This window comes from Homarus americanus, unplaced genomic scaffold (assembly GCF_018991925.1).
Source record: "Homarus americanus isolate GMGI-L3 unplaced genomic scaffold, GMGI_Hamer_2.0 scaffold51476, whole genome shotgun sequence".
NCBI lineage: Eukaryota > Metazoa > Arthropoda > Malacostraca > Decapoda > Nephropidae > Homarus > Homarus americanus.
In genome coordinates this window covers 1650697-1670341 of record NW_024736148.1, presented here as the reverse complement: position 1 = coordinate 1670341, position 19645 = coordinate 1650697, and the positions used below count along the sequence as shown (strand labels likewise).

The 19645-nt window shown below is 38.4% G+C and overlaps 1 long non-coding RNA gene across 1 annotated transcript in view; it reads left to right on the top strand.

The window, feature by feature from the left end:
• Positions 1 to 19634, top strand: part of LOC121872031 — a 69878-nt gene extending 50244 nt beyond the window's left edge. The window contains exon 3 of the long non-coding RNA XR_006090007.1: positions 19583 to 19634. This is a non-coding gene — a long non-coding RNA (uncharacterized LOC121872031). The remainder of the gene's footprint in view (positions 1 to 19582) is intronic.
• The last annotated feature ends 11 nt before the right edge of the window (positions 19635 to 19645 follow it).

The window sequence follows — 19645 nt, the reverse complement described above, 5'->3', positions numbered from 1 at the left end:
TAAATGTAAAGTGTTCGCCATGCTATCCATACGAGACAGTGCTGCCGCAAGTGACCAGTGCCTCACCGTAGTAGAGCAGATCAATACAGTATTCAGCAGGAGTATTGCACGCCGGACAGCTCTTGAGTTAGTACCAACACTCATTGAATAAATTGTCGTATATGATTCACTAATCTTCTCATTTTCAATTAACTTTTTTTTCCATTTTCTGAGAATTCAAATTACTGATTATCGTTTATTCAGTCTTAATTCGTAAACTTTGTGGAATCAAGTTCATTTTTATAATTTTTGTGGGTCTTTTAAATCTACTTTTTTTAGCCTCGAGGTAATTTTTTATATTTTTTTTATCTCTTAATTATTGTAACTTGTACAGAATCAAGTTACTGTTTGCCTTTCGTACTTCTTTAAATCGTCAACTTTTTTGTACGCCTCAAGTACGTGAGTTAGTTAGGGATTAAGTGTCTGGAAGTTAGCGTCATTTAATGTTAGAAAATATAAGTAAGGAAGAATCATTTATTGACCATATACAAAGGAGATTGAGATGACGCACTTGTTTACTGAACACAACTGAGTTAATGGGTTAATGGATTATAGTTAAGGAATAAATCAACGTAATCAAGGGGTTAAGACATCAACTAAGCATCAATCAGGTGAATAAATCTTCAAATTGTTTACGAAATTCCGATTACTGTGAACTGTTATGTAAATCGTTGTTGTTATAATGTTATTAATGCTCTCCAACAATTAAGGCCATTAAGCGCGTAATAGGGTTAGTAATTACACTGGTCTAACAACAATTAAAAGATTATGTGAGGTATAGCTAAGTAAATCAAATGGGTTTTTTACGCGTATATGTAAAGGTTTAGCATAAAACTTAACGGCTTCTTGAGTTTGTTTTTCTCTCTCTCGAATTAAGTATTTCTTGTAAACTGAATACTTCTTGCGTGTAAATTAAATGCTTTCTGGGAGTACACTAAATGCTTCCTGCTTGTAATGTTGTCTGTTTTGTCGTGTAAACTGTTTCCTACGAGCAAATTAAATGCTTCTTGTTAATATAATTCGTTAAGCCTGGTTTTAAGGCATCTTGCGCCAGATGATCTTCATGCATTAAATTTGAGTTGCAGAATATTTGCAAAGTTTGGTTCTAGAAATGGCCAATGTTTCCAGAATACTTAAGATGTTATTTATAAATTCAAGGTTATTGTAGGTTTCAGTTCAATGGATAATATTTATTTAGACGACACAAAAAATTTTCGAATTAAGACCTAGACAATGTGCCGGGAGGTGTGACCAATGATATACGTACGCATATCTGAAATTTCTACTTGGAAAAGAATATTTACAAAATCCTTAGAGTAAAAAAAAATATCTGTTTACAAGATGTTAGCGGCATTTACGTCAGGGTCCAAACAGCAAAATGGGGTGAGAGATGAGAGACATCACTGACAGATATGTATGAGATAAAGAGACACTATCACGTGTGGCTGCATACAGCTGAAAGTGGAGAAAGCTGGCCCTGTCTCACCCTATGCAGTGCTGGGAGACGGCTCACCTACTTACACTCTCCACTAACACACTTAAGAGGACAGATCAAGTGCTTTAGAGTTGGCGTTATGCTGTATTTAAGGACCTACGTGTGTACAGAAGACCCAAAAATCAGTGTCAGGTCAACTTTGGGGCGACCAGGAAGCAATGTTGTTTGCTCTTATGGCGTATAGCCCGACGCTCCACGGTAACAATGGACGAGCTGCATCTGGCCTCGGTCACGTGATTGTCTGTTGAATTTAAACGTAATCCACCAAGCAGTTACAAGTATAAGTTCTAACCTTATCCTAGGTATGAGGATACAAGGAACTAGGCTGGTGGAGTATAAGGTAGGAGAGGCAAATGGAGGTTATGAGACACAATCCTGGAGGTGAGGAACGAAGATTTTAATTCAAATTGACTTAAGTAATCTGTATGTTTACATTTATATTAGGTAAAGGAAGAATTGAACCACCACTATTAAGTAAACATTTTGGCCTCGGATGTAAACGATGTGCATTCATCCTCTTATGACACGAGTGTTATAAGTGAAATTTCTGAGTGATTATATTGTACTACTCAGGCGGTCAGGGAATGGAGTTGGGTAGATGTACAGTACTAAATAGGAATTACAATTATATATTAACGATCGTTTTCGATAGACATGAGTAATTTTCGGGCCGGCTGGTGACGTTAATAGAACTATGAGTGACGGTGAGTGGCAATGAGAGATTGAGTGACATTATTGTGAAGGCATCATGTGCCATAGGGAGGGAGGGATGGGAGGGGAGGAAGTTAACGGAGTAGAGATAAACAATATAAATCAGGTGCTCAGTTTTTGACAAGGAATCGTGAAGGATGATGGTGTGTCAGTCAGGTCTTACTGTATACTAATAACCTGGAGGCTAATGTAATGCTTTAAATTATAAAAAAAAAAAAACAATAAATCGAGAAAGAATTGAGGAGCTTAGATATAAAAGTGACAAATAAAACTCCCCTAAAAAAAACAGAAGTTGTATTAAATGATGATTGGTATGAGGGGAAAATATACACACTGAGGCGGCCAACTAATTGCATACAACTGGCGGCTGTATATTGATGTGTTAGAATGCCTGCTGCGAGCCTTATTACACGCAATGGTGACCTGTGACGAAAGACACATGATAGCCCTTGGGAATTCAGCTGCTAGTGATCTCAAGGTGCCTTCATTATGTCTGGGGGGGAAAACCCGTATCCTTTTTCACTGTCCTACATCGCCTACCAAGTACACGACGAGTCTTTCACACACACACACACACACACACACACACACACACACACACACACACACACACACACACACACACACACACACACACACACACATACACACACACACACACACACACACACACACACACACACACACACACAGATCTCTGACACACGAATTTTTCTCTCATGTTCTCTTTAAAATTTCACTTAAGAGAATTTAGACAATCAATTACTCACCCCCTTCCCGTTCCCAATGAGAGACCAGGAATTCATTACCAGCTATAAACCTCACTTGGGAAAAAATAAAAACATCCATCAGCGTGGCAAGGAAAGGCCGCTGGACTGATTAAACACGGCCTATAGATGAGAGAGCATCAAGGCCAGCGTAGAGTCTGGGTTACATGAAGGTGGGTGGCCTCAGTACACAGCCTGGCACTCCGCCCACTCACTGCATACTGGTAGCACTAGTACACTTGCACTCGCCCTCAAGAACTAGCGACAGTATACGGGGAGGAGGAGATATGGATGCTGATCAGTATACCTTAACAAATCGCTTACGACAATTGTGAACAGTATGTGATAAATGGAGGTAAATGTTCATTCCTGTCATTTATTTTAGTCAGTGTGTGTGTGTATACTGTGTATATATATGATTAATTATATTGGTTTGTTTATTTATTTTTATGTTGGGAATTATGATCGCGGTTTCCCGGCCGAAGGACCACCGAGGCTTGAACTTGTTCAAAGATGTCGCCACAACAACAACCATACCCCAGGTTAAGGAGCAGTATGACCCGGTATTAAGGAGACCCAAGAAGGCAGGACAACTCGCCAACCGCACTGGCTAACGATTACCCAGGAACACGAGTCGTATATCGATTAACATCCAGGTTTTCATTTTGACAGTGGCAAATGGCGTAAAGAAACTTGCCCAAAAGTTCACCTTGCCAGGGAATCGAACCCAAGACCACTCTCTTGTGAGGCGAGTATGCTAACCATTACACACACACACACACACACACACACACACACAGCTCTCTACACCAGGTAATCTCACTCGGGCATCACGAGTTTGACATTACTCTCCGAAAAAAAAAATTCTAGGAGAATCATTAGCAGGCCTTGGGCAGTGATCACCTGTGGGCCTGCTGCTGCTGCTACCATACCCAGGCTTAGAGATGTGTCTGTCTATCTATCCGTCTGTTTGTCTGTCGGTCTAGGTATCTATGCTCGCTTTAATAATATATTAGATCTTTAACAAATAACTTTTCTACACGCCTTTTAAGTCAACATAACTAGGGTAATGTTTACATATTTTTGATTCGGTCAGGCAAAGGGTTTTCTGTAACTCAGTGTTTGTGAACTCTTTGACGTAACAAAGATATTATTAACAGTCGAATATCACTCCAGTTTCCTTTTAAATTTTCAACATTTCCCAAGAAGTCAATTTTCACCGTAAATGAAGTAAAACAAAATCTCAATTTTTAATAAGTGGCCGAGAAAATAGGTGTTCAAGATTGTTAGTGTAATTAGGTGATGAATTTTCATCAGTCGACAATCAACTGGGTCCGTGGGCGTGTGAGGTGCACGGGGGTTGGGTGTGGGTGGGGTCGGGTGGGGTGGGGTGGGCGTGTGTATGGGCAGGTGTTTGAGTGCGGTAGTGCGTAGTTGTGATGTTGCGAAACCCGTAAGATGTGGGGTAGGGCGGCCACTACCCGCCTTCACTTGTTGTCTCCCGGAACTGTTGGGTCGAGCTTGCCGCTTCCAGCACAACACACCTTAATGCCCCACTATTCACCCTCCACCCCTCCCTCTCTCCCTCCACGATGATACTCACCTTAAGGTAAATACAGTAATGTGTTTAGATATGATTCACCCGTCAGAGATTATTATTATTATTATTATTATTATTATTATTATTATTATTATTATTATTATTAATATTATTATTATTATTATTATTATTATTTGTAGTAGTAGTAGTAATGTATAAAAACCCTGCCTGAAAACTACAAGTACAATGAACCATAAAAATGGCCCAGGCACCACTAATTATTATTATTATTATTATTATTATTATTATTATTATTATTATTATTGTTATTATTATATATAAATCCTGCTTAAAGGGTGAAAGCCTTACAAATGGCTGCTGCAGCAATAGGAATTGCGGTAAAGGGAGAAACAAAAAGATAAAAGATAGGCAAAGAGAATAGCATAAGGAGAAACCACTGTCAGTCAGGCCAGCAGATAAGAGAAGTGGAGAGGATTGGCACACTCCTATGGCCACCACACCAGCCCAGGAGCCATCTCTCAGCAGCTGTACGGACCTTTTTCAGATAAAATCTATACATGCCGTTTGGCAATGTACCGTTGCCCTAAAGAGAGGCTCATCCACTACCTGCAGGCCTGAAGTCTTCGTTGACCTCAAGAGTTCTTCCGCAACGTTCAAGCGTCATCATTTCCAGCAGCACACACATACCACCAGGCAAGAGCCTGTTTATTTAATTTATTATTTTTTAATGTGGGCGGGAATTCTAAAATATTCATCTGCATTTATCACTCATCTCAATAGAAGCAAAAGGTGTAGCAATGTTTTGAAATTTGGTTTGGATTTCACCCTTACATGCCCATGAAACTGTTCAAGTAGATACTGAGACAGCGCTAAACTATTTGACAATGGCTGTTTATCTACCATGCTTCTGTAAACAAAACTACCATAACAGTAACTTGTGCTATGTAGGAATGGTATCTGATTATGATCCCACTAATATCATTACATTGGAAGTGTAAAAGGTGGAGCCCCAAGTCCAGCGTGTCTACCATATGTGTTTAACGTCCTACGGTATGGTGTAACAGTGGTAACCAGACCAAAACACGAGCCTCATGTGTCTAACACGTGGGTTGACCCGTAACAACTGTCTGAATGGCTGCCAAACCAGGGTCGGCTCAGGTGCAAACACGTGATGCGGCTCGTAACATGGTGAGTGTCTGCTAAACAAGACGCAGAGTGTGGAGGGAGTAAAGACACCTTGGCAGCCTCACTGTTCCTTAGTGCTGTAACAATACGCAACAGTGCTGGCACGGCTACCCAAACTCACCTTTCTGTATAGCAACCCTCAGTGACTGACAACTAATGACGGCTAAATACATAAGGATGGGATTCCTATTTTTTTTTCCTATTTTCTTTATCCTCGTCAAAATTCTTCCTTCATATGTTTGGTTGACAACACAGTAAACCAGATCTGAAACATTTGTAGTGAATTGTGAAAGCCAAAAGGCCCATAGCACGCATGATGGTGACGTAATTTACACGGGCGCGGTCAACAACCAAGCTAGAACAGTACATCCATCACCTTACCTCACACAATTCATACTATGACACTTAACAAACTCTCTAATTCTCGGATCTTTATCTTATCATCTCCCCTCTTACTCAGGTGTTACAGTCATATTACCTGTACACAATAAAGAACAATAATAATTACCCTTACCATTCCTAAAGGACAAATGTGTATGGCATAAGGACAGTTAACCTCTAAAAACCTCCTTCCTTATTCCCTAACTTGTGGGTGGTGTCTGGAGAGTCAGCCAATAAGAAAACTCTTCTAAAATTGTACTGTGGAGGACTGACTACACCTTCGCATAGTCTGAACTCCCGAAGCTCCATAGTTGCCTAAGAGGTTAGCGGAAAGCCTCTGTAGCTGGTATAAAGCAGCATCGTAACACAGCCCAAGTTTCAGACAGACGTTCGCACTACTCTGTGAAACACCGCCATATTTGTGGAATTAGAAAGTTACTGTGTTGAATTTAAGAGTGTGTTATGAAAGCTTTGATTACATACGTAGCAAAATGAATTGAGTTTTGTGAATGTATTTTATTACTTTAAAAAACAAGAAGACGAGAAAAGATTATCACATAAAAGTCTCCCCCCAAAAGACAGTGAGTGAATTACCTGTGAATAATTACCAAGCTGAGAGGAAAGAGCTCCAACTAATTAAGTCACAATAATAAAATCAAATAATTTCATAATCATATCAAAAGGCGAAAGATATACAATACCGTGTTGAAATCGTCGAGTTTATTTTGTTCAACAAACTTCTATCTCAAGAAAATATAATCAAATAATTTCTTTATTAACCACAAGATATTTTATGCTATACTAAGTTATATTTCCACAGTAATATATACAGAAGCCTTAAGGCATTAAACCGGAGATTGTAAAAAACGCTTCTTGGATCACTGAGTTTATGCATTTAACCGGAACACAAACACCCACACACATACCAACCTCCCTTACATTCCAAACCCCTTCATATATCAGCTTAATTCCCCTAACTTACCTCACATGTCAGCTTAGTTCCCCTCATTTACCTCACATGTCAGCTTAGTTCCCCTCATTTACCTCACATATCAGCTTACAGTAGTTCCCCTCATTTACCAGGCTCCCCTCAAATTCACAGAACGTCATAGACAAAATATTCGGGAAAAACTGATACATATTGTAAAACTCCGTGACGTCATGCGTACACTGCGGACGAAAGAGAACTTAGAACGATAGCTGTACTGCGTCATACATACCAGGGAAGAGAGTGTGGCGGCGGGCCTTCTGGGTAATTGGCTTGAGGTGCTATTGTTGCTACTTCATGTGTCTGGCTTTCTCTCATAAATTATCAAGGCTGCAAAAACGCTCTCTGGTGTACTGTACTCGGGTTATGTTAGATGTTCACAATTAGGTTGAATACATAGAGGTGGCACTGAGTACATTGTTAAAGACACCAGTGAGTACATGAAGTTTTCCCACTCAGCAAAATTATGACTTTTTTTTCTCTCTGGACAAAATCTACCAGGATATTTTTTTACCAAATGCCGCTTCATATTTTCTCATGGGACAAAATCCCACGTATCAAATTCCAACCTGGGAAAAAAAATCCCGCCTCTGAATTAAAGAAATGGAAATAAAAGAAATCCTACCAGCCAAACTCTGTCTACATATCACCTTTAAGTTAGGAATAATTGGAGATGGTTTTGTGTATTTATACGTGTATGTTTATGGACGTGTGTATACTGTGTGTTAGCATAGACTCGTACTCGTGTATGTGTACATTGGTTGTTGAATATCTGTCTTTTAAGCACGTATGGCTTGGTATATTCCAAGTACGTTCATACACATGTCCACAAACTGTCAAATTGCAGAATGAAGTTGTCCATATTGCTGCACACGCGTATTACTAACCTTGGTGAACAACAACGTAGGTAATGAGGTTGATATGACGCGGTAACGGTCGGCAGCGACGCTCCCAGATCACTATCATGTAAAGGACTACTTGTCTGGGAACACATTGAGGAAGCAGCTGCACCCCTTGCCTAGATCTGCGTCACTGTTGGCCTACTGCGTGTTATTGCTGTGATTCTTCTTCGACGTCAACACCTTCACCACGCACATCAAACCACTTTTACTGTGGTGTTGGGCATCAGAGCCAAGACACATGCGCACATAAACAAATTCAAACAGGTATTTGCACACATACAAACAGCTACGTTGGTAAACAGGTTTTTTGTATACTCTCGTGTTGAATATTTCTCTTTCAGGTTCCGGGTGTGTAACTTATCGTGCAGTCTGATTTACAACTGTTTTGTTAATGCTCTGATGTGACATACACTCACACATACTTAGTCACATACGTACAGTATGCATACATGGTCAATTTTGCACACATTCTCTAAAACACACACACACACACACACACACACACACACACACACACACACACACACACACACACATTTAAACATATGTCAATATTTACCGAAAAAAATACAGTAATTTACTTTATGAAATACAGTGAGGTTTTACCAGTGGTCTGTATATAGATCCACTTATGAACATCTTTTCATATTGACGTGGATATAAAATTAATATTGCTAACTAGTACAACGACTGACACCAACACTACTACGTAAAAGGAGTGAGTGGTGACTGAAGATCATTTGGCGGGGAGTTACGGTATCCTCCTCGCTGCATATCATACAGTACCTGACCTCTTTATAACTACCAAACTACTCCACAAATGGTAATCAGGTATTTCACGGTTTGTTTTTTAAGTGAATGAGAAATTTCAGGTTAGGTGAATAAAGTTGGGGCGAGATAAAGAAGGCTTGCTTAACTGTTTATTGCAGGCTGGAGGTGAGAGACTCGCCTTGCTTTCTTACAGTGGGTGGTGCAACGCGGGTCACCTCAACCTGCCGCTTTCTACTCCCTGCCTCGCCACCACCCCGACCTCAGCCATCCTTGGGGTTCCTCTAGGTCGTTCCCACGACTTTTCCCTGACCTCACCTTACTGTAGTTCTCCCCGAATGTGATTGCCCTCTAGCCTTAGTTGTACCCAAGGTTCAGCATCATCTAGCCTTTGATATACCCAAACCACATCCTACCCACCCCCCTACCTCTATTCTCTATCCCAAATATAACTAACTATCCTAAACCCTGATTTTAAAGTCTTAATCTTAACCGAGTTTATATTTATCTACGTTTATCCTTACCCATCGTGTGTGTGACTTCATTATTATCTACCTCTTATCCTTACTGTTACCCAAGTCTGTTCTAAGTCCCATTTATTACCAAGTTTTATCTTCATGTCCGTCTTTTATCCTTATTACATACATCTTATATTTTCGTGGAGGTAATTTTACAGTTCCGCGTAACGTGAGTCCAAGTGATGGTAAATTGATGTAATTTTGAGTACGATGTCATTCTATTTTCTCCACAGGTGTCATTGACTTCAGTGGAATTGGTCAGTGTACTCAAGGGTTTCGACACAATATTCATCAGACTCAGGATGTTAAGTAAGATCTTGTACTCGGATACTGCACCGTACTCTGGTTTTGCATCGTTCTCAGCGGATGGAGATATTGTCCTCAAGGGGTTAAGTCATCGTACTCAAAGGGGCAAAGACCTCTTGTTTAAGGGGCTAATGACAGGGCCCTTGGGGTGTTGGTATCACTCTTAAGGGGTAAAGAAATGGTCGCATAAATTTTTTTTTCAGACATTTCCGACAAAGTCTTGGGGATATGGTCGTATACTTTATTTTGTTTATCCTATCCTATCCTATCCTGACTAACCTAACCTAACCTATATGACATGATATTTAATCTAGCATGTATACGACTTAAGTATAAATGATCTCTGTAACATCAGCATTAATATACTTACCAGTTACCACAATGTATATTTTTTTTTATTCATTGTGGAAAATTGGTTAATCATGTCCTCCCACCATTACATATAATTTAGATTAAGAAGAAGAAAAAATCACGTTGTTCTCAGCTAGCAGACTTGTACTGTGTAACTTAGCAGTACAATAATATTAAGGTGAAATAAAAAACAGAAAGGTCATCCAGAGATGGACAAAAACTATGTATGCTGTACCATTGTCTGATGCCGACGATAACTGACTTCACTGAATGACGACTGAGTGCTACCTTCCCTCTCCTTCCCTCCCAATCTCCCACTGATGCTTTGTCGTTGTCCCCCTCTTGCCGCGTCGAGGAAGTGGCCCGTCGTATCTGTGTGTCTGTCCGTCTGGGGTTATGAATATGAGAACTCAAATATATAGCATGAGGATTTTATCAAAGTTTATAATATTCATAAATTTCAACAAGATCAGAGAAGAGTTTAGTAATCTGTATTGTCTCTCATTACTGTACAAATTTTAGTGTAGTATGAAGAGGGATTAAACTACCACCCTAACACGACAATGAAGAGATTGATAATATTTTGGTCAAAGTAAAAATTATCAAGAGAAAGAGACATTTAGAGATGAGGAAGATACTCAGAATTACAACAAGAAACAGAAGAGAATAAAACTGAGGTGTAGAGAAGAAACGAAGAAAGGGGAAAAAATGGGAAGAAGAGATGAGAGGACATATTAAGATAACGGAGGAGATAGTATAATGAACGAGAAGGAATGTAAGAAGAATTGTTTTATGTTTTATGCAGTTATTGTTGTTGACGATTTTGCTAAAGGTGGATGGGGATGAAAGGTTACAGGAGAGAGTAGGTGTAGGTCCTTGGTAGTCAAATAGGACCTCATCCCTAATAGGTCCTCAGCCCTAATAGGTCCTCATCCCTAATAGGTCCTCAGCCCTAATAGGTCCTCATCCCTAATAGGTCCTCAGCCCTAATAGGTCCTCATCCCTAATAGGTCCTCATCCCTAATAGGTCCTCAGCCCTAATAGGTCCTCACTCGGCCCTAATAGGTCCAAACTTATCCTAACCTTAGTCCCTATACTCTCCTCCCAATGATCTCTGGTCCTAATTAACCTCAACCCTAATAGTGGGGTTAGGTTAGGTTAGGTTTGGGGTGGGGTGGGAGATGAGGTGTAGTAGGGGTGATGCTGGTGATATTATTTAAGTCATAATAAACGCAAGAACAAAGCGGAAATAATACATTGTTTTTGATTTACCTGATAAGCGTACGAAGGCAATCATATAATAACGAAACCTTGGGAATTCCTTATACGCAAATATTGTTAAATGTTGTAGTTCTTGATCCTGTTTGGTTGTGGTAAGTATCGTGCTGGTGGAAAATAGTCACTTTTTTTTCAGTCCTCTGCGTAAGAACTAACTTTCGACTGGTGTATTGATTGGAGTGATGCTGTCCTTAGTGTATAGTCCGGTCCGCCTTTAGTCCGGTGATGATAGCCCGAAGAAATCAGGTTATCGGTGAAGCATTATATCATTTATTAACTGGATTAAAGACACTGAATAACTTGTGAGGATTTTTTCCCTCTTTTTTTTTTGCCTTTTTTTTTTTAGATTCAGAGATTAAAGATTTGTTTTTTGTTATGAAGAGGATGTTGTTTTTATGTTGTATTTTTTACTCGAACAGCGTGAGGTAAACACGATGTACTTATTGAGAGACGCGACAAAACTTAGTCACTTGTGTACTAAAATATTATAGAAGTTTAGGTGTGATTTTATGTAGTCATCAGGACATCAAAAAAAACGCCTTGATACTTTAGTAAGATCTGCCTATACCTTGAGAACACTAAAGAGACGCCACTTCTTTCCATAAGCTTACAGTCATTTTTTTTTTCGAGGATGGCCTTGAGTGCTGTTCAAGGGACGACCTCTATGATATTGTTTGTGCCTGTATTCAGTTTCCCGAGAGAGCTGTTGGTGGTGGGAGGACAGTGTGTGCTTAGGGACCTGCTCTGAAGAACTCCGGGTGTGAAGACAGAAGGTGAGCCTCATCGCTCAGCTTATATGAGTGTTGATAATGTATGTGTTGTTTAAGCTGTGATACATCTCGGCACATCTTATTGTTCGACTGTGGCAAACGATTTCGTGAAATTGATGGTCAAAACTCATAGTAATTCGCTGCTTTGTATTCTAAATCTAAAATAATAGTGTCGATGGGATTCTCATTTTCCTCTTAACTTTCATTTAAATTATTTGATCATTGTAAGATACTTTTATTACCCGTACCAGACTAATTCTTTCTTCATTAATTCCAATTTACACTCTTGTTATACTTGTTTGAAGGGCATTACCTGTATGATTAAAAATAAACAAATTAACATCCAACAAACTGAACTAATGGTCTCAAATTCCTGTCTGAATCACTAAGTACTGTATATACGCTGTTATGATATAATTAAGAGATATGTTAAAGTAGTAACGCCAGGCTGAAAATAAGTTGCCCATAAATACTGATTAATAATTCTTTACTCAGTGTTTTGATAATTTCGTTGTATATATATATATATATATATATATATATATATATATATATATATATATATATATATATATAATATATATATATATATATATATATATATATATATATATATATATATATATATATATATATATATATATATATATATATATTTTGCGACGGTCGAGTGGCTGTAGTTGTCGCCTCCTCACGTAAAGGTCCCATGAAGTTATAAGCCAAGAAGCTATTATGTACTGTGGTAATGAGTTCCGTGACGACTGTACCACGCATTAGGCAGCTTATCAGAACACGGGGAGTTATTTTATCTTCAGTTTCCGGCGTGTTAACAGTAAAATATTGTCTGATCCCCATACTGGCCAGATATTATGTAAATAATATTGATGATGTGTTGAAGGAATATCCTTCCTTAACTTAGGCTTTAGTAAGCCCCTTTGTAATATTTATATATACTTGTGACACTTGCCAGATGCTTCTGGTGATATTGTACAGGGGTACCTAGTGACAGCACTAGGATCCCACTTCCTCTATCAAGGAATAAAATATTGAAATTGAAATTGAAAAAATATTGTCAGTGTAGCTTTACTGCTCATTGCATTGTTATCTTACAGTCAGTGTTATTTATCTTAGTGGTGATAACACAGGATGGCTTTAGCCTGCGTCAAACTCCCGTTATCTTGATGATAAAAAAGTTGTGTTTTAATGACTTAATTTCATTATTCATTTGTTTTTTGTACAGAGTTGATCTTTGTTAGTGATGTGTTTTGTTAAGCCATAATCAGGCCTGTATGTGACACAGTTCAGTCTTCACACTTTTTACTCTGTCTCATGTAAATAACAGTTTGTCATCCTGCGCAGTATATCCTCACTATAGTTTAATAGACTTTTGTTCAGGTCACACTTATTGGCCAGAACGAATTATTTTTAGTTTATTATTATTCCATTATCATTACGTTCTCAACTTTGTCATTCGTCCCACCTCCATGAGATCACCACACACCATGGGACTATACTCTAAATTTGTTCACGAATCGATATTTAGTTTAAGCTTTGGTCGTAATGGAAGCCAAGTGTATATATATATATATATATATATATATATATATATATATATATATATATATATATATATATATATATATATATATATATATATATATATATATATATATTTAAAGCATCATGTCTCCTTCAATATCCATCAAATCAACTTGAAATTTGAGACTCGGATACAAGACGCCTTTATCCATAACATAAATATTCCGTATTGAGATTCGTGCGTAAATTGGTGTGTTCTCAGACAGGCCTAGAGAGGGAAAGAGAGATATAGAGAGGGCGAGAAATATATATATAGAGACGGAGAGATATAGAGACAGAGTGGGATAGAGATATAGAGAGGGAGAGAGATATATACAGAAAGGGAGAGAGAACCTGTGTTTCTGTTACTTTTAAGCTCGCCAATAAGACATGGCCATTACCTGAGTCAGAGTATTGAGCCTTGATGTGAAGTGAGGAAGCTAAGGTTAGGTGTGTGTGAGGTGCTGAGAAGGGCTGCCGGTCTACAGCTCGTGATGTTGGTGAGACTCCTCCTGCTGCTGGTGATGATGATGTTGGTCTTATTATTGATGTTACTGGTGGTGTAGTTGTTGATGTTATTGATGGTGTTGCTGTTGATGTCATTGATGGTGTTGTGTTGATGTCATTGATGGTGTTGCTGTTGATGTCATTGGTGGTGTTGTGTTGCTGTTGATGTCATTGATGGTGTTGCTGTTGATGTTATTGGTGGTGTTGTGTTGCTGTTGATGTCATTGATGGTGTTGCTGTTGATGTCATTGGTGGTGTTGTGTTGCTGTTGATGTCATTAATGGTGTTGTTGTTGATGTCATTGCTGTTGATGTCATTGATGGTGCTGAATTGATGTCATTGATGGTGCTGAATTGATGTCATTAATGGTGTTGTGTTGATGTCATTGAAGCTTATTTTTTCTCCCTCAACAAATAAAACTATACATTACATAATATATAATGTATGTTGTTTTTTTCATTAGTAACACCACTGTTTACGATCTACAAGCTGATCATTGGCAATTTTTTTGTGTGTGTTCAGTTGCCCATGTGTACAGTAGCTAAAACAACTATGCACTCTTTGTGGGAAACAATATGAGACCATGGACGATAAATTTTGGTATATGAGGGCTGTCACTAGTCACATGTAAAATTTCGGAGCATATCGACCCCCACCACCTGCACAGATAGTTGATTTAGTTACTGTACTTGACATTATACAAGTTGGTAGAGTGTGTCCTGAACAATGGGCGACGCGGCCAAGTGATGGTTTCTGTCCTGACCACAAGAGATAATGGTGCAGTAAAGAACAGGGAGGGCAGCACTCACCTCTGTCGCGCCGACCAGGAAGGTGCTACTGTAGTCCAGGTACCTGCCATTACCACCACCACTGTATCCTCTAGACCAGTTGTATTATATTATAGGTGAGTACCATTACCACCATTACTACCACTACCACTACCACCACCACTCCCATCACTACTACCGCAACTACCGTGCCGGCACTACCACAACAACCTTTACTTGTAGATCTCATTCTTAGATACATTACATTATAAAGGTTAATGCCACCACCACCACTACCACCACCACCAATATATTCAGATATTTTTCGAACTTTTCATTGTCAGTGAGTCTTATACATCTCAAATTTATTACTAGGATAGACTAAGAGTTTATTTTTATTATTGTTAACCCTGGAAAACCGGATTCTTTCACGACTGATTTGGTAATTACTAATTATTGACGAAATTTGTGACTCGTTTGATGTGTTGGGGGGCTTGGAAACGTCATCTTCTTCTTCTTCTTCTTCGTCGTCGTCGTCTTTCTTCTTCTTCTTCTTCTTCTTCTTCTTCTTCGTCGTCGTCGTCGTCGTCTTTCTTCTTCTTCTTCTTCTTCTTCTTCTTCTTCTTTCTTCTTCTTCTTCTTCTTCTTTTTCTTCTTCTTCTTCTTCTTCTTCCTCGTCTTTCTTTTTTTTTTTCTTCTTCTTCTTCTTCTTCTTCTTCTTCTTCTTCTTCTTCTTCTTCTTCTTCTTCTTCTTCTTCTTCTTCTTCTTCTTCTTCTTCTTCTTCTTCTTCTTCTTCTTCCTTCCTTCTTCTTCTTCTTCTTCTTCCTTCTTCTTCTTCTTCTTCCTCGTCTTTCTTTCTTCTTCTTCCTCTTCTTCTTCTTCTTCTTCTTCTTCTTCTTCTTCTTCTTCTTCTTCTTCTTCTTCTTCTTCTTCTTCTTCTTCTTCCTTTCTTCCTTCACTTCTTCTTCTTCTTCTTCTTCTTCTTCTTCTTCCTCATCTTTCTTTTTCCTTCTTCTTCCTCTTCTTTAGCTGCTTCTTCTTTGCTTCCTTCCTTCTTCTTCTTTATTCTTTATCTTGTACCTTCTTCTTTCTTCTTCTTCTTCTTCCTTCTTCTTCTTCTTCCTCTTCTTTCCTTCTTTCTTCTTCTTCTTCTTCTTCTTCTTCTTCTTCTTCTTCTTCTTCTTCTTCTTCTTCTTCTTCTTCTTCTTTATTTATTGTGTTTACATATTTTTTATTATTATTTACATTTCTTATTCTTTCCTTTTACTACTTGTCATTCTTTGCATTTCTCTTCTTCTTTTCTTCTTTTCTTCATTAATTCCCTTCTTCTTTTTCTGTCTTTCGGTTTAATCTTTATCATTTTTTTTTTTACTTTTCCTCTTCTTCGTCACTATTTTTTCTTCTTTTCATTTTTCTGTTCCTTCTCCTTTTTCTTGTCTTTATTTATTATTTTTGTTTGTATCCTTTTGTCCTCTTCCTCCTCCTCATCTCCCATTTCTTTTACTTTTTATATCTTTTTCTCTCCTTTTTCTATCTCCTATCTTACTCCTCCTCCTCTTTATTTTTATTTTTCTCCTGTTTCTCCTCCTCCTCCTCCTCTGCCTCCTACTCCTTCCTCTTCACTCCCTGAGGATGGCCGTACACATTGTTGCATCGTTGTGAAACATCTGTTATCATATGACACCTACATCTCCCTGCTGCTGTCTTCCTGGCGATATGTTTGTATGTATGTTTCTCTGTGTACGTGTGTGGGTGTGTGTGTGTGTGTGGTCTATTGTGTATGTTTGTCTGTGTGTGTTTTTGTATATATAACTGTGTATGTATGTATGTGTGTATGTATGTATGTATGTGGTCATGATAAACCCAGTCAGAATTATTAATAATTGTTTATAAATATTTCCATCATTATACTCACAATATAATCATTCTTATCTTAACCCTCTGTCTTACTCACGTTTCTCGACCTACTCTAACAGCCAAAGACAACAGTTACATTCATACACTTGTTAATCGGGTGAATCAGCATTGAGGGTCGACTGTGGTGTGTCGCTAAAGCTCGCTCCTGATGCCCTTATATGACCCCGAGATGATAGTTTAGTTCCGTGATTTAAGTCAGTGTTAGGTTATAGTGTGTGTGTGTGTGTTGATAGTACGAGGGCTGTGTTAACATTGTCACATACTGTATATGGTGGGTGAGGTTCTATTGTATTGTCTGTCATAATAGTTGTGGTATGTATGTATGTATGTATGTATGTATGTATGTATGTATGTATGTATGTATGTATGTATGTATGTATGTATGTATGTATGTATATATGTAAGTATGTATTTATTAATAGTAATTGTCAATTGATGTCTCCAAAACTTTGTTATTTGTCCTCGAAATCTGTCAAGTTCCTCTGTACTGTCGACAGAGCTGGCAAATATTGTTATGTTTTAGTATATTGTTGACATTTATGAGTCTAGTTCGCCACAGTAAACTTGACCTAATACCATCTACTGTACATAATACATTTGCATGTCTTCTAAATCCTGGACAGTGTAACGCAGTTTATTTCCAACAGCTGACCGCCACAAGTTGGTCTATTATTCTCTATTATTCTTGTAGTGTGAGGTCGACTGTACCTGCACTCTGATTAAATTTGAATAAACGTCTCTAGTTACTGTAGCGTTTTAATGCTGTTTTAACCTCATTCTAGGTACCATCCTTATGTTGAAGTTTAGATGTTATATTAGATAAGTTATCACATTCCCATAAAATAATTATATGTGTTCTTGTTCTGGGTGCTGCCTCTTTTTTTTTATCCCCGCTGAGGTAAGATTATTACGGTTTCCAGGTATTGGAAGTATTTGTCAGTAATAATGACAAGGGTACAGTACATTAATGTAAGTAGTTATCTCTCTATGTAATGCGTCTGTATCGTCAGAGGCCTTGATTCACCCGGCTATTTCCGGTCAGATGTGTCACCGCCAGGTTGGCGTGGTACTGATAAGTAACAATCAGCTGGTGATAACGTGGGTGGGTTAACGGGTAACCCAGGGATGCATAGTGTGTGTTATAGCCGCTCACACCAGTTTTCCTCATAGTGCCGGACACTCCCACACGTTGCTAGGTTTTGTCGCTCTCCACAATTCTTCCCCGAGTCAGGAGTCACTCAGATCCGTGCACAGTTTTCCTCTGTCTGGGGGGCGACGGAGCCCATCTACATTGATACTGGACTTTCAGTGTATTTCCATATCATTTCAGCGACTCTCTTCGTGTTGCGTCTACATATAACTACGGCACTAAGTGTGGGTGTTCTCATAGTCTCATTTTCCGAAAAAATACATAAAACGCCTTTAGGAATTTATAAATAACTTCCAATGCAAAAATTTGGAATACAAAAATATTTTGGTGAGCTTGTTACCAAAGGTTCAGAGGTCAGGAGTCAGTTTAAAAGTTAATGTGTAGTATCTCAAATTTTCACTAATATTTCGATTCATCTTTGACAATATGATGATACTCTGTGTTTGTATGTTACGATGATTCAGTGATAGACATTTTATAAACGCTTCTCTTGTGACCCAGTACTTATCTTCTTTGTCTCTGTAACTAAGTTGATCAAACCAAACCTCGCCTTGCCTGACCTGACTGGTGTATGCTTTCTGCGCGTGAAAAATGCATTTTTGAAGTGTCGTAGCAGCCAATAACTAGTTCCGGCTTCAATAGTAAGTAAGTAATACAGATCATTATGGCAATTAGTTAGATCATGTCATAGGTAGACCATTTACATATCTACTCTATGAATTGGTTCTTTATTAAAAAATATACTTTGTTAACATATTTCAATCGGTTGCTACTTTCTCTTCAAGTTTTATATGACTGAGTGAACTTGACTGAGTGTACTTTACTGAGTGTACTTTACTGAGTGTACTTTACTGAGTGTTCTTACTGAGTGTACTTGACTGAGTGTACTTTACTGAGTGTACTTTACTGAGTGTACTTGACTAAGTGTACCTGACTGAGTGTAATTTTTACTGAGTGTACTCTTTACTGAGTGTACTTGACTGAGTGTATTTTTACTGAGTGTACTTTACTGAGTGTACTTGACTAAGTGTACCTGACTGAGTGTACCTTACTGAGTGTACTTGGCTGAGTGTACTTTACTGAGTGTACTTTACTGAGTGTACCTGACTGAGTGTACCTTACTGAGTGTACTTGACTGAGTGTACTTTACTGAGTGTACTTTACTAAGTGTACTTGACTGAATGTACTTGACTGAGTGTACTTTACTGAGTGTACTTGACTGCTGAGGGGTAATGCTGAGCAGAAGAGTAACAAAATATTTTTCTAGCTTCGAACCGAAATCCATACAGGTACTTGTCAGTAACAGTACAGTAATTTGATTGTTATGTCTGAGAGAATTTACGAGTCATTTTATTTGTTCTTTGAGGGGACGTATTGTGTGTGTGTGTGTAGCAGTGTCCGTCTGTAAACTTTTCCATTTGATCTTAACATACATCGATAAAGATATTGTGTTAAAACTTATCAATGTAACATCCTTGACCGAGGTACACAACATCAAATTCAAATCTGTGTCGAAGGTCAAGGCTGAATTAAAGGTCAAACGGGGTATTTAACATGTCATTTAGGTATATTCTTGTTATATATAGTACCTTAAGGTATATTTTCGTTGATGTAAACAAGACTCTGTGTTTAATAATTGCAGACATAGATGAAGATGCTGGTGGAGACGTTGCTATCGTGGGTGTTAACCTACACACCAACACGA